At 45.8% G+C, this 15,514-nt stretch overlaps 1 protein-coding gene across 7 annotated transcripts in view; it reads right to left on the minus strand.

The window, feature by feature from the left end:
- MEGF11 (multiple EGF like domains 11) overlaps positions 1–12,768 on the minus strand; it is a 333,743-nt gene extending 320,975 nt beyond the window's left edge. For 2 of the 7 annotated variants that reach the window (XM_083713079.1, XM_083713078.1), the window contains exon 1: positions 12,565–12,756. The gene's annotated coding sequence lies outside the window, so the exon portion shown is untranslated. Of the gene's footprint in view, positions 1–11,085; positions 11,423–12,564 lie in introns of those variants that run through there. The other 5 variants (XM_083713081.1, XM_083713080.1, XM_083713077.1 and 2 more) reach the window with 5 other exon arrangements.
- Positions 12,769–15,514: the final 2,746 nt, after the last annotated feature.

Consider the following 15,514-nt stretch of genomic DNA (forward strand, 5'->3'; position numbering starts at 1 on the left):
GTAATATTAATACAAGCTCCTGGCATGCTCGACAGCAGTGATGATTTCTCTGATTTTACTGATGGTTGGTTTTATGGGATATTTACGATTTGGATGTTCTGTGAGATGTGAAGCTGTGAGAAGCTGGAGGAGGCGGCGGCTTTGGAAATAAATGCCTGGTCCTGAAACACAGGAAAAGGGAGGAGACCTTGAGTGGGATATTGCTATGTTTTATTATAGTGCCAGGATGGAGTTCCTGGGGCTCTCCAGGTGTTATTGGACTCCAAATCCCATCAGTCCCTGCCAGCAGGACCAGTGGCAGAGGATGATAGGAACTGTATTCCAGCAGCATTCGAAGGGCCACAGGTTCCCTGGTGTCGTATCTGTCTGGTATTCCTTTTCGTAAAACTAAAAGCAGTGTAGAAAACTTTTCAGTGCTGATGCCTGCTATGCCCAGGTTTTCAAAAGGTGCTGAGCTGTATTGTATGCCCTGAAGAATCAGACTATTCCTTTTTTCCTATCCCCTTCAAACCTTCCCACCAAAGGTCCATCTGACCTGGGAGGGGAAGGAAGAAAGAGAACACAGATTGGAGGAGAAATAACATGAATACTTTGGTTAGTTTCCTTCCCATCTGGGGAGGGCGGGCAGAGAGAAAATGTAGATCTAATCACAGTTTTTGATCATCCTTATCTTCTACAAGTGGAGGGTACATGCAATTTAAAATTAATTGCCCACACATTTCTTAAAAGTGAGATATTTTACATCTCTTGCATTTTAAGATAAAGGCAATCAAAAGACTAATTAATGCTACATTTACTGCTACAATGCTACAGCATTGTCTTAATTTGACTACATGGTAAGCTAGCTGTAGCGAACAGATAAAAAAGCCCTTTCAATCCCAAGATGCAAACATATCCTGTTTTGACAGGCCGTCTTTGTCTGAGAGCATTGATAGTTTTGCCATTACTTGACACCAGACGTCAATGAGTCTATTTTCCTCTTAATGCACACGGACAGCTCCCTTAACGTGACTGGAAATTACGCCGAGACCTCAACCGAGAGTTTTTAGGAGCAAATGATTAAGTGAAATGCCCTCTCTCTCTTTCTCCCCCACCCCGAAATACAATGGAAGATTCTCTGGGGAGCTGTAGACTTTCACAAACTCCAAGAGCTATAATACAGCATCCTTTGGCATTCTCTATATCAGGGTTCAGCAACCTTTTTCAGCCGTGGGCCAGTCCACCGTCCCTCAGACCATGTGGTGGGCTGGACTATATTGGGGGGGAGAGAATGAATTCCTATGCCCCACAAATAACCCAGAGATACATTTTAAAGAAAAGCACACATTCTACTCATGTAAAAACACCAGGCAGGCCCCCAAAATAACCCAGAGATGCATTTTAAATAAAAAGACATATTCTACTCATCTAAAAACATGCTGATTTCCGGACCGTCCATGGGCCGGATTGAGAAGGCAATTGGGCCACATCCGGCCCACGGGCCTTAGATTGCCTACCCCTGCTCTATATAATACCAGTGAACCCAGTTCTCCGAAAGGAGATCTTTAGGGGAATTCTAAGGTTTACAAAATTTCACACACACCGCTGCAAACCAAATAAACAAAAATACAAAAGTGCAAGGACGACTCAACATGCTTGGTGAGCATGGAATGCTGACTGGCTGTTGGAGGAGGAGCAGAATGGAGTGCTCAGGAGAGGGTATGGCTGGCTGAGTAGAATCCTGAACAGGAGTACTCCATGCTGACACCTTTTGCTGTGACTTCCATCTGTAGGCACCAAAAACCAAGTTCCTCAAAGCAATCCAAATATTTTTATTTCAGCAAACCACAGGCTTGGGCACTTTATTTAAGTCCAACTACAGATGCAATGAAATTAAGAACAAAACCCAGCTTGCTATCCTTTTTTTTCCTTTTTTTAACGGTTCCATCTAGGATGGACACTATGAGTCCTGTCTTGGCCAGTCAACCCCATGAACACAGGAAGCAAACTTATACAGAGTCAGACTATTGGCCCAGATAGGTCAGAGCCTACCGTGGCTGGCAATGGCTCTCAGGGTTCCAGACAGAGGACAGGCCCAGCCCTGCCTACAAACATGGGGGACTGAACCCAAGACATGCTGAGCAAACAAAAAACGAAGGATGTGCTGTGCCACAATGCCAAGGAAAGATGTTGCCTCTACCTGCCTCGGCCACAGCAAGGGCCCCATCACCTGCTAAACCAGAGACCATTTCATGACAAAGGTAAGCCCAAGCTGCCCACACTGTTTACTCTACACCCAGCAGAACTACAGACAGTCAATTGGACAAGCTTTACAAAATGTACATTTGTCTCACTTTTAGCTGCATGCTTAAAATGCATTTGGCAAAACGGCCAGGGGTACAACTGTTGCCAGCCCTACCGATAGGCAAAGTGAAGCGTTGCTTCAATGGCCAGCTTTTGTAGGCTGAACTGAGGGCCTGGCGAGTCCCTTGCCTCAGGTAGCAAAATGTCTTTGGCTGTACACAGTATACAGAAAATTCTAAAACACACCAGAATCTACGGAAACCTTGGGGCCACCCCAGTCTCTCCTCACAGGACAAGGCAGAGCTGGAGATGAAAAGCCTTTCCCCTTTGTTCTGGATTCACAGCAAGGCAGAAGTTGAGTCAATCTCCTGCACCACACCTTGCGGAAGGAAGAGGCGCAGCAGAAAAGGCAGTGTGGTGTATGTTATGTACTGAAGTTCTCACCCTGGGCCAGCAGGGGGATACTGTAGATAGTTTTCACTCAGGTCCACATATGCAAATAAGGGATTGAAAGTGACGTTCAGTGATTGGATAGTTACAGAAAGTGGTTACTGTTGCCTTGTAGTGGAGCTCTAGATAAGGCAGGCTAGCTGAACCCTTCAGTTCAGTTCTGTTCTGGCCTATGAATAAACAAGAGCTGTTTGAAGAATTGCTGTGTCGTCTGATATGTTCACCCACAACTTAACAGTGTAGTGGTTAGAGTGTAAGACTAGGAGCTGGGAGACCAGAGCTCAAATCCCCACTCAGTCACTCAGTGGGTGACCTGGGCCAGTCACTGCCTCTCCATCTAACCTACCTCACAGGGTGGTTATGGGGATTAAGCAATGAGGGGGGAAACCATGTACACTCCCTTGAGCTCTTTGGAATAAATAATTCTTGAACAAGGTGTCCAGGGTGCCAAATCAAGGCACATCCCATTTTTGTGTATAGGGTGTTCTCCTTGGCTGCCAGCATTTTTATGAAGGTTACCTCATATTTATTTCTGCTTCCTTCTCCCCACCACCACCAAAGGTAAGCTACTCCCAAAGTATAAACAATCCATTCCAACAACAAAGAATAATCCACCTTAAACTGATCAAGTTAATGGTCTTCATCCTTACTAAATAATTCACCTCCCACCTTCTTATCGCAATGACTTAAGATGAAAACCCCAAGTTATTAAATCATTAACCATCTCACTCTCCACGCTGTGACATCTTGTGTTTCTCCTCACAAGACCCCACAGGCTACTGGGGTGGGGGTGGCAGGAGGGAAGAGAGATTTAATTTGTGCTGCAAGTTTCATTTTCAGGCAAATTTCTACCTTTGACATGCAGTGCAAGCAATTCCGTCGAGATGCGTTATTTGCAAACCATCACTTGTGAAATCCTATTTTCTAGACTCCCACTATCAGTGGGAGATTTTCCAGAATTATTGCATATATTCAGAGGAGGCTCACTAGGCTTAAGCTACAATGGGTCTGCTCTAAATATGAAGGATGCTGGATATCATATCACCCGAGATTTCTTATCATTGTTTTAGCTGGATTTTTAAAGTTGGTAAGCCAACTACAGCACTTACGTCAAAGGATAAATTACATCCAAGTGGCACTTATCGGAGGACTCTGGAACAAACACAGGCAAATACATTTTGGGTTTAATACATTTTCTTTCATTTCATTTCTCTTCTTTGTTAATGTTTGGATGGTCTGTGAAGGGTTTTTCTTGTACCTGATCTTAACAATTTGAACAATTCATTTTTTATTAAAAAAAACAGCCACTGAGGCTCAACCGGGGAATGACAAGCCTAACACTATTTGAAATACCAATCAATTCCAGTGTGTAGCGCAGGCATGTCAAAAGTCCGTTTCGGGGATTTAATCCAGCCCCCGTAGCAGTATATGTTCTGGGGTAAAACCCTAAAAAAAGCCCAACAGCTTTGGGGTTAAATCCTTTAAAAATCTGGCCCTCTTTGGAAAAAGTTTGGGCACCCCTGGTGTAGTGTGTTTGTCTATGTATATTTTGCTGCCTTTATGCCCATATTATGCTCACATACCTTCGGCAACATTCTACCCCAGGAATTTCACAAGCTTCAGGAATCCCAAACACCAGGTTTCTAACACAGAAATAACTGTCACACTTCGTTCACCTGCTTTCTACAGGGCAACAACATGATCACCCAAATCCCCATCGTCCTGCTATTTTCCCTAAAATGATTCCTTTTCAAACCTCCGTATTTTTTTTTAATTTTTAGGGAAGAGTAGCACAATCTCCACAGGTGTAAAACCTCTCCACATTATCCTTCATCTTTTTTCAAAAGGCAGGATTTTATATATGCAGCGAGTTGTCAGGTAGGTGAAGCTAGAATCACTGACAGGTCGTCACTATTAGCTTTTCGCTTGGTACCATTAAAAAAAAACCCCAATCTTTTAATTAAAGTTAGAATGCTTTTTTGGCTATGCTTTTATTAACATATTTGTATAATAGCCCCCAAAGGCTGTTTTTAAAAATGATTTACTACTAGCTATCACCCTTTCTGGTGGCAGCAATTAATGTTTGTTTGTTTTTATCGGATCTGCAGATTTTCCTAGAAACATGGTTCTTCTTCAGGCTTTAGTAACTCAGGATTGAACTCAGCCACTTCCAGGCTGCCGCTGTTTTACAGATGAAATTTAGTGATGTATTAATGCATTCGGGTTGTACAATTAAAGTGAATGTGGTCTTCTTGAAAAACAATCCCACTTCCACTCAAAAAAACCAACCAGTCTTCTTTCTGTAAGGAAAGTAATAGGGAAATGTACCAGAAAACGTGGGAGAAGAATTGCTTGACATGGTATAGTATAACCTTCACACAAACAATTCAGAATGAATGCTCCGTAAACATCAGGCATTGTTTAACCTCTGCACAAACTTTGTGAAAACAGGTTAAGCATGAATGCTCAAAAATGTGGCCTGGAAAGGCAAATCATCAACATGTCATCAGTTATAGACAACCTTGTCAGCCATAAACCTTTCAGTCTATCCTATTCTTAATTGCTTTAAAAAGACTCTGTATTCACTTTTTGCATGTGGCTTTTATTATATCATTTAATTTTAATATGCTGAGCAATTAAACAAAACAAATTTCTATTATTCTTTTCAAAGATGTCCCTAAAACTGTTTGACTTTTTGTACATAATTAAAGCAATTCACAAATAGTTCATAAAACATGTGATGTACAGTAGTGGGAAATGATGCGATTTTATACTTTTAAAAAAGCTTGACTTAAGTTACCTTCAACTGATACAAAAAAGTGTTTTTAAAATGGCTGGAGTGTGAATTGTACCTTCCTATCCACATGTACCACCCAGTGGGATGAATAAAACATCTTTAAAAAATAAAAAAGGCAAAAACCCACAGCATGGAAAGTCAACTGCAATTCCATGTGTATCTGACAGAAAAAGAGCAATGGCTGTGCCCCCACACCATCTTAGAAATAAATTTGGAATGTTTCGAGATCTCAAAGTCCAGCACAAAAGGGAAAGCCACCAACACAGAGTTAAGGAAAGACTAAAAGGTGCCTCTGCTTCCATTTGAGAACAGCAAGGAGGGAGTTTAGACCATGATGCAGATCCAAATAGATGTTCTGCTCTGGTACCTAAAAGGGGCCCAACTCAGTTTAGCGGAGGCTAGTCAACATTGAAGTGGAATCCCCAATGCCAATCAGACCGAGATGGGCATAGGATCCTTTGGAAAGAAGCTCTTATCCTTGCATACCAGAGGCGTACCCAGGGCTTGGCGAAACCAGACCCCGCTAGGAGCACAGGCCAGTGTGCGTATGTGCAAAAACCACCTCTCAAACTATGGAATGTATGATGTGCATGCGACTGCTGTTGTTGTGAGATCAAACACAGAAGCTGCCCTTCCTTCTTGCACCATGGCACCAAGGCATGCAATTTTTTATTTTTTTGCCCTTCCTCCTTGCCTCAGCCTCACTCTGGATGCTTTAAGTACTTGGGTCACGTAAAATGTATTTTTTTCCGGGGGTAGAAACTGATACAGCTCCTTGCCAAGGGTGTAAGGAACCCTAGGTACGCCTCTAAATTAGACTGCAGTGATGATAGCAGAACACAGGTGGAAAGGAGACTAGGGCAACTTTAACCAACCTGGTTCCCTCCCAAGGTTTTGGAAAGCCACTCCCATGGGGCTGACCAAAGCTGCAGTCCGAAGCATCTGGAGGGCACCAGGTTGGCAAATGACAGAAAGGGGGCTTTTGAATTCATGCTGATAAGGAATGGCACATCCACTAGGCCACCCACAAACTCAATGACCTTGACAAGGTCAGTGCCCTTTAGAGTTATCTACCTTGAAAGCAGAGGGTTTCACCTGCCCATCCCAGATTTCCATTCAAGATTAAGCACATGCCAACATTTCCTCTCTCCCTGACACACCTCTCTTCCACTAAAAGTATTAGTTACATTCCTACTCCATCCATTCTCTGTGGTACTCAGCATACAGCAACATGTTTAATCTCTGCGAATGAGATTGGGCCAGTCACCATTTTTAGCAAGCTTCATGAAGACTATGGATCTGCCCACCCTCAGCAGAGTTCTCTGGGAAAGGCAGATAACTATAAAAAAGCATTTAAGGCTACCCTGCACTTCGGAGAGATTTATGACCACCCCAAAGCTGAGCACAACATGAGACCCTCCCGCACATACCCCAAATCCTCTGGCAAGTCAAGAAGCATTGGGAATGTAGGGGGGCAACCTTCACACATCCATCAGACCACTGGTCAATCTAGCTCAGTACGGTCTACACTGACTGGCAGCAGCTCTCCAGGGCTTCAGACAAGAGCACTGTCTGTCCCCCGGTGCCGAGAAATACCAAGTGCTCTGCCATCAAGTACAGCCCTACACCATCCTGGACTCCAAAATGAGAGGCCACAGCATGGTAGCAAGGAGCAGTGTTCAAAATTACCCGGGTGCAAGGCGCATTTTGCTACCGGCGCAGGTCCAACTGCGACTACATGGCAACCACACTTTAAAAACCTCTGCCATTGTCCCAGTTAATTCCATTTCCACTGCGTATTCTCCTCCTCCTCGCATACTGGGACAAGTGAATTGTTAAGGGCAAGCTACAGTCAAGCAATGTAGTTGAGATCATAGAATTGTAGCGCAACTCCCTGGTGAATATACATTCTTTCATAGTGCAACTCTAGCCAAACTCCCCGGTGAATAGACATTCTTTCGTGGCAACCGCAAACCTAGGTTTAAGGTGCCATTTGGCATCTAGCTTTAGAATCATAGAATCATAGAGTTGGAAGAGAGCACAAGGGTCATCGAGTCCAACCCCCTGCCAAGCAGGAAACAATATCTGAGTTAATATCTGAGTTTCTAATTTAATATCTGAGTTTCTAACACTGGCAAGGAGGCTCTACGGACGGCAAGTCTAAACTAAGGACACAGCTCCAAGGACTGTTCAAATTGCAGGCTGTGATTAATTCAGACACTCTGGCAGGAAAAGTTGCCCGTCACACGGCTGGAAGCTTACTCAGACCGTATGCAGAGTCCTCTCTACAGATGAGGAGCTTGTAGCTTTCTAGTTGTTGCTGGACTCTGCATTCAGAGCGGCGGTGAAGGCTGATGGGGAGATGAAGCCCATCAAACATGTGGAGAGCCACACATTTTCCTGTTCTGCACTCGCAGTATGAAATTGGGAAGCAGGGGGTGAAGAAACGGATACATGGGAGGGGACTTGGCAAAGTCAATGCAGCCTAAATAGTAATAATCTAATTACAATGGAAAAGTGGTTTAATTTATTACATTTGATAGAGCTTTAAAATGTGGCAGATGTCTTAGTGTTCATCGGCCACGCTTGTAACACATTGACCAGAAAAACAGGAAGCAACTGAGAAACAAGTTTGTACTTCCACACCTGGAATTGCAAGGACCAGAGAGAAGCTGAGAAGAAGCTGGAGGGACTTCCAAGGCAACCAGCTGTGGCCCCAGCTAGCGCCTCCCCCTGCATGCAAGGATGCAATAACTTTCAAATTTAATCCGGATTTGATGGGAAGACTGTCTGCAAGGGGGGGCTCCAAAGTACAGTGGTACCTCGGGTTAAGTACTTAATTCGTTCCGGAGGTCTGTTCTTAACCTGAAACTGTTCTTAACCTGAAGCACCACTTTAGCTAATGGGGCCTCCCGCTGCCACTGCACCGCCGGAGCACGATTTCTGTTCTTATCCGGAAGCAAAGTTCTTAATCTGAAGCACTATTTCTGGGTTAGCAGAGTCTGTAACCTGAAGCGTATGTAACCCGAGGTAGCACTGTACCTTTTGCATAAGGGGCTACCGAAAGCCTATGGTCAGGTCCACCGCATGCCTCACATGCATGCAGAGAGGGCAGACTTCAGGCTTGCAGGACCAGCTTCTCTCTTTTTTATACCATAAAGTCCACCAGCCTGAGCCAGGTGCAAAACAGCAGCTGAAGCAGGGCAGACTTACACTAAGAATCCAGGCACACTATATGCCCAGGAATCCGTGATCAGCACCAGCAACCAAAACCAAACATTCTTCCATGTGAATTTCAGGAACTTTTTAGCTGATGCTATTGTTAGACAACTGGGAGTCAGAAATCTACTGCAAATCAACCAGAGATGTCCATCAATCTTCTGACCCACAGTACAAGACAACAGGAGGAAAAGTTTCCGGAGGGGGGGTTCCCATCATGCCTTAACCATCAGAGTTCATGGCTGGCGTGGTGCAGTGAAGTTCTGGCTTGCCCACACTACAAGGAAGCCTGGAGGTACCTGCTCACTTTGTAATTCCACACTACAGTGGTACCTCGGGTTACATACGCTTCGGGTAACAAACACTTCAGGTTACAGACTCCGCTAACCCAGAAATAGTGCTTCAGGTTAAGAACTTTGCTTCAGGATAAGAACAGAAATCGGGCTCTGGCAGCGCGGCAGCAGCAGGAGGCCCCCATTAGCTAAAGTGGTGCTTCAGGTTAAGAACAGTTTCAGGTTAAGAACGGACCTCCGGAACGAATTAAGTTACTTAACCTGAGGTATCACTGTATTTAAAGCTCTGGTATTCTGGCCAAACACACACAGGGAAAGTGTACCCAACTCACAGCTTTCATCATACAAACTAGCCCAGCTATAAGAAGCAACTGAGCTATACAGGACTGCTACCATTTGAGAAGCCACCCCAGAGATTTTGAGAGCTCTGAAGCCAGAAGTAGCAATTATGTAGGGATATTCAGCAAGCAGCCTTTCTCCCACACCCTTTTGCCTCCTTCTGACTTCTTCTTTTTTTCAAAGCAACCTGGGAGCACTCTAAATATTATATTTAAAAACAGCAGCTCAAGCCACAGCCAGACTCTCATTTTGTAGCAGCAAAGGCATGGGAACAATTTCACACATTTAGATGAGAGGTTAGGAGGAGCTGTGCTCCTAACAGAGAACGGCAGTTTGTGCAAACGGCTTTTAAAAGCTCGATTCAGAATTCCATTAGGAACTGCCTACTTTCAAGGAATCATAATTTTGCTGAGTAGCACATTTGCTTTAAGACATAGAACGATAATGGTCGCTTAAAGCATAATGAAGACAAATTTGTACAACAAGCCCATTTGGGCTTTGTGCGTGTGGCTTTTGTTTTAGAAGTAGCTGAAAATGTCCCCGAGTGAAGCAGGTGGGTGTTCAGAAAAAGAAAAGAAAAACTATTATTTGCTTTCCACCTTTGTATCAGCAAAATCTCTTAAAACTTATTTAAATTTATAAAACAGCATTCAGCTATCTGATTTTCCCCGGGGCAATCAAAACCATCACATTCCATTCCATTCTGAAATATAGGGAGACAAAAATTGCCTCCTCCAATCTATTTGCAAAGTTAATCTCTGAATGTGAACAAAAGATGAGCAAACAACTTTCACAAAGCACCTTTGCGAAAAAGTTAGTAGGGAGTGCTTTTTTGGGGTGGGGAGGGGGTAAATGAAACTTGCATTTTGAAGTACAGCCTCTTATATCCAGGAGAGATGCAAGGAGGAAGAAAAACCTCAGAGGTACATAATAGACCCCACTTTCACCTGCCTACCATCAGAATCGCCTGCTCCATAAATTACTTATCCGTGCTAATATCCAACTACACAGCAGGTGAACGGCACTCCACATGCAACACATTCCTTCCAACTCAATACGACGAAGCTTCCGTCGATGCATTCGCTCCATTGATTTCTCCGCTAATATACACTTTTGATGGTGATACAGTCCCATAAGAAGACTTAAACATGCCCCATGCATAAGATCGCAAGCTTCATCTAACTAGCATCATCTAGTCACTGAAAGTAAAATACAGCTCCATATCCAGAGATGGGCAAATCAAGCCCGACTATCATACAACAGGGATTGAGTGCGGGTGGTGGGGGCAAAGGTTTGTGTGATCTTGAGTAGGCACTCTTATCTTCCCCCCCCCCCAAAGAAACAGCAAACCAACGAAAGCATACCATCTCCTTTGTGCCAAGAGGTTTCATTGCAAGGAATTAAGCCTCAAGTTAGCGCTCTTCCTGGGACATCTAGGGAAGCCCGTGGGAGTTCCGTCTACATTTGTGGGACTATCCTTGCTGGAAGCAAACCAAAGGCACAGACATGCAGGCTCAAGTGATTTCGCTCACCTAGTTCACTTCTAAGTGCAACTCTCCCCACTCTACCTCCAGCTTTGGGAACTGGGCTGGTGATCTTTTCCCCCTTCAAGAGTTCAGGATGCAAACAGCTGCCTTCCTACAGCTGTCAAAAGCAAAGGGGCAGCAAAGGGGTGAAAAAAAGTTAAATCAAGAGTTTCCTTACATCTTTGGCTGGCTGCCTCGAGAAATCCTTTTGCATCATCCTCCACCACAGCTCCAGAGCAGACTTCAAGGAGAGCCTCGTTAAAGGGGGGGGGATCCGTTTCGAAATGGATCCCCTCTCTTGCTACGTCAACAGCCCTCCTCTCCCTCCAAACCGGCTTCGCTCTCTCTCAGCTGCCACCTCGCAAGTAACACGTTCATAGATTATTGCAATCAACTACTGCAAAAGGGAAGGGGGAAAAAACCACCCAAAGAGAGAGGCTATCGTTCCTCCCAGATATGAGCTATGCTCTGCAGGCTTGAAGAGGCAGCAGGCTGGGTTTGGACAGGCTCCAGCCAGCAAGCTCCAATTTGCCAAGACCCCCGCCTCCTCCCCCTTTCCATCAGTATTGCCACCCAATTCCCCCCTCCCCACCACAGGCTTGGCCCGCAATGTCCCTCCCACTCAGTCACCCCCAGGGAAACCCCATTCATCAAGCGCTAGGGCTGATGCGTGGAGTGAATGTGGAGCAGGGAAAAACTGCAGGGCTTTGGAGCATGTTGGAGTGGGGTGGGGGTGGAGGGGTGAGAGATCAGAAGTTGATCTTTAACTAGCAGCAAGAATATTGCGAGATGCAAAGGGGGGGGGGCGTTGAAACTGTTCTTTTGCATACAGGGAAAGACACAATTTTCTGGAAAGCTAAAACCCATCTCACACATATCCCCAAAGCTGGGTTTGTTTGTTTTTTTGGGGGGGGTCCTTGGGAGCAGACCTAGGACTGGGATGAATGGAATAGGGGAGCGGTCTTCTGGATGGGAGAAAAAAGGGGCTTCTCTCCCCACACACACACACACTTTGCATCCTTATGTTATGCTTAGGGTTGGGGGGTATGCCACAGGAGAAATAGCCAACTCCACCCTCGAATTCCTGGTAAACAGGATTATATTCCCGCACACGAAACGAAGACCCTAGTGCAGAAAACGTGCTGCCTAGTGAGAGGGGCTCGCCTTGCACCATCGACTTGACGGGTTATCCTGCTGGCCACGTACGCTTCCAAAGAGAGAGAGACAGGCTTCCTGCTCTTGGTCAGTCACACAAATAGCTTGCAAGAAAAGCAGCCCTCATAGGGGCTAGGAACTTGGAAAGCAGTTGGGGGCGGGACTCCCTAACTCGGGTTAGGGTTAGTATTTCTCCACAAACGCTCTCCGTCCCGGAAAGCGATATAACCCTATTGTCCCTGGGGTGAGGGGAGGGGGGGCGCAGCAAAGGACCCACTGCCACCCCCCTCCCACAGCCGTCGACATCCAGCCACTGCCCTACGCGCCCCTCAAACGCCGAGCGAGGCAGCCATGGCGCCTAGCCTGCCCAGCGCACGCAGAGAGGAGGCAAGAGGAACGGAAGTCTGCATGCGCTCAGGAGCACGCTTGTTGTTCGCGTCCTCCTTCGCCGGGTGCCGGAGCGGAGCAGCAGCGACGCCAAGCCCGCCTCGGCGGCACCTACCTGAGGAGAAGAGAGCGTCTGCCTGGAGCGGAGGAGGCGGCCGGGAGAGAGGAGCCGCAGCCCGGGCTGGTACCGGCTCGCTGGCTCGCTGGGGCTCCGCGCTCCTTCCCGGCGGCTCTTTGGCTCTGTTGGGAAAGTTGCCGCGGCCGCACGAGCGCCTTAAACCCGCCTCTCAGCAAGACGGGGCGGCCCGGAGGGCGGAGACTCAGAGCCGGACCTCCCCTCCGCCCCGCCCCCACGGGAGGCGAGGGGACGCCAGGCTCCGGCGCCTCTGAGCAAGTGCAGAGCGCCTCTTTCTCCCAACCGGCCAGCAACCCCCCACAGCAAAACCTTCTGGGATCGGCGGCGGGATATTCTTAGACGTTGGCTGGGTCCCCGCCTGCTGGCTGCTTCTCCGTTGGGAGTCGAGAAGAGAAAGCGGGGCGCCTCTGAGCACGTGCAGAGTGCATTTCCGGTCCCGCTGGGCAGTAACCTCGCAGCAAAACCCTGATGATGATGCTAATGTAAACCTCGCGGGCAGGGCCTCAGAATGACGAGAGGTCCACTCTACCGACCGAGCAGAATCGGCCCATGTTTTTACCCCCCCGGGGGGGGAGTGTCAGCATCTTTCCTGCACGTGTCAAGGTTCACGGGGTAGCTAAATGCAGCTTGGATGTATGAAGCCTCCTCGGAAAGGGGCAGTCTACCCCAGAATTTCAGGTACTGCTGGGGAAAGCAGGGCACCTGGCCGGCTCTGTTGGAAACGGGGCGAGGGGGTGCCGTCAGGGCAGGACTTTGGGGTCAGAAGTCCATGACCCCGTTCATCAGCACAAGCAGGACCCACACTATACACAGCAGGGCTAGGGGGCCAAATTTTGGAGGACGTAAAGCAATACGCATCCCCATCCAAACAGCCGCCTCCACCCCAGTAAGACTATTGGGTTGTAGCCAACGCTTGGCCTACTCAAAGTAGACCTATTGAAATCAATGGGCATGCAGTCCTGACCAGTCTACTCAAAAGGAAGTCCTGTTGCATTCAACGAAGCTTATGCCCAGGTAAGCAGGGTTAGAATTGCACTTGCATCCATTCATTTCACTGGGTCTACTCTGAGTAGAAGTAATGTCGGGTGCAGCCTTTACCCCTTGGATGCCTCTTCAGTCTGAACCAATACTGTTGCAGGTGCCATACATCACTTTTTCTGCACTTGTAATGAACATTTTAGGGTGGCAGCAGCTACACTTTGGAACTCCCTGCCTATTCTTTTTGGGTCCTGCTGTAAGCAATTTTGTTTAGGCAAGCATGTTAAACCTATTTCATCTCTTCCTAGCTATTGTTGGTTTTTATCATCTTTTGGGTGTTTTTAAACACTTGCTTTTAGCAGTTTTTAAATCAAGAATTTCAATGGTTTATTCCATATTTTTGTAAACTAGTAAGATCTTTTCTTGCAATCAAGCAGTATATAAATTTTGTTAAACAAACAAGCCCACCAGACTGTGTACATGTAATTCATTTAAAGCACATTTTTTCCCCTAAAGAATCCAGGGAATTGTAGTTTTGTTCGGGGTGCAGGAAACTGTAACTGTGTGTGTGTGTGTGTGTGTGTGTGTTCAGCAAGGTCTGGCCCTAACCAGCACCCTGGATGGAGGGCTGCTTGGAAAACCACCATATCTGCCAACTTTCAATTGCATGACAGATGAAAAGGCAGGATATCAATCTACTAAATAAATAGGATACAAATTCAGCAGTCAGCATTACCTGAATTTGCTATCAACCACTTGCGTCAAGACAAGAGCAGAGGATTATATGCACGTTTGCAGCTGCTGCTGGCTTCTGGTCCACTTTTCTATGAAAACCCATTTCCATAATCCCTTTGTCACTACAGAAAACTATTTCCCTGCCTTCCTCATCACGCAAGGTTGCAGCAACCTCTGCCACGTATCTGCCTAACACTGCAACTGCCCCATACATTTCAGCACGGGGGTGGTGCATTCTCACATCAGTTTTATGCTCAGCACGCCGGTCTATTTTTAATTATTTTCTCCTTTCTTTTCTTTTTTTTTACAAACCTCTTATTAACTCACAACATTAATAATAAATTAGCAATTGTTGATTAAATTAGGGGATGATTGAACGCCATTGCATATTGATTGAAATTTAGCAATGGCTTTATTGAATAAATAAGAATAAACTTAATTGCTTTTTTATTATTTGCTTAAGAATATTAAAAACAAATGAAGACCTACAGCAACAACAAACTCGTGATTTGTGTATTTCTGTCTTAAGTTACTTACATCCTGCCCTAGAAGAAGATGACCACCACCAAGGCAGGGAGGATGCTGTTTGTTTGTTTGTTTGTTTTTAATTATTTAAGTGTTTATATTATGCCTTTCCACTAAGAAAGAGATCCAATGATTTTGGCAAACAAAATCAGTTCCAAATAATAAAAACTTTTGAAATCATTTTTTTAAAACCCCACCAAACCATAAAAGACCCATTAAAAATAAAGAAGCAGGGGATCAAACAAACACACAATGGCACTCATTAAAAGGCATATCAAAGAGTCAGCTACACACTGACTACACATCTTAGCTATACATCTTAGGAGAGCCATGATTCATCCAGCTCCATGATCATGACATCAGCTTATTCATGCAGCAGGTCCCAGGTTCAATCCTCAGCATCTCCAAGTAGGACACAGAAAGACTCTGGAGAGGTGCTGCCAGTCAATGCACAGCAGCCTTCGCCCACCTGTTGCCCTTCAGATGTGTTGAACTGCAACTCAGGTCATCCCTGACCCTTCAAAATTCTGGCTGGGGCTGATAGGAGTTCAAAACATCCTGGGCTTCAACAACACTGAGCTACATGGACCACTGTTTGGCTTAGTAAAATGCAGCTTCTTATTTTACTACTTTGCGACCGTCAGAGGGAAGTCCTAGCTTGTGGAGGGAGGGAATTTGATTGCAGTGGTAA

This window comes from Podarcis gaigeae (genome assembly GCF_964106915.1).
Source record: "Podarcis gaigeae genome assembly, chromosome: 14".
NCBI lineage: Eukaryota > Metazoa > Chordata > Lepidosauria > Squamata > Lacertidae > Podarcis > Podarcis gaigeae.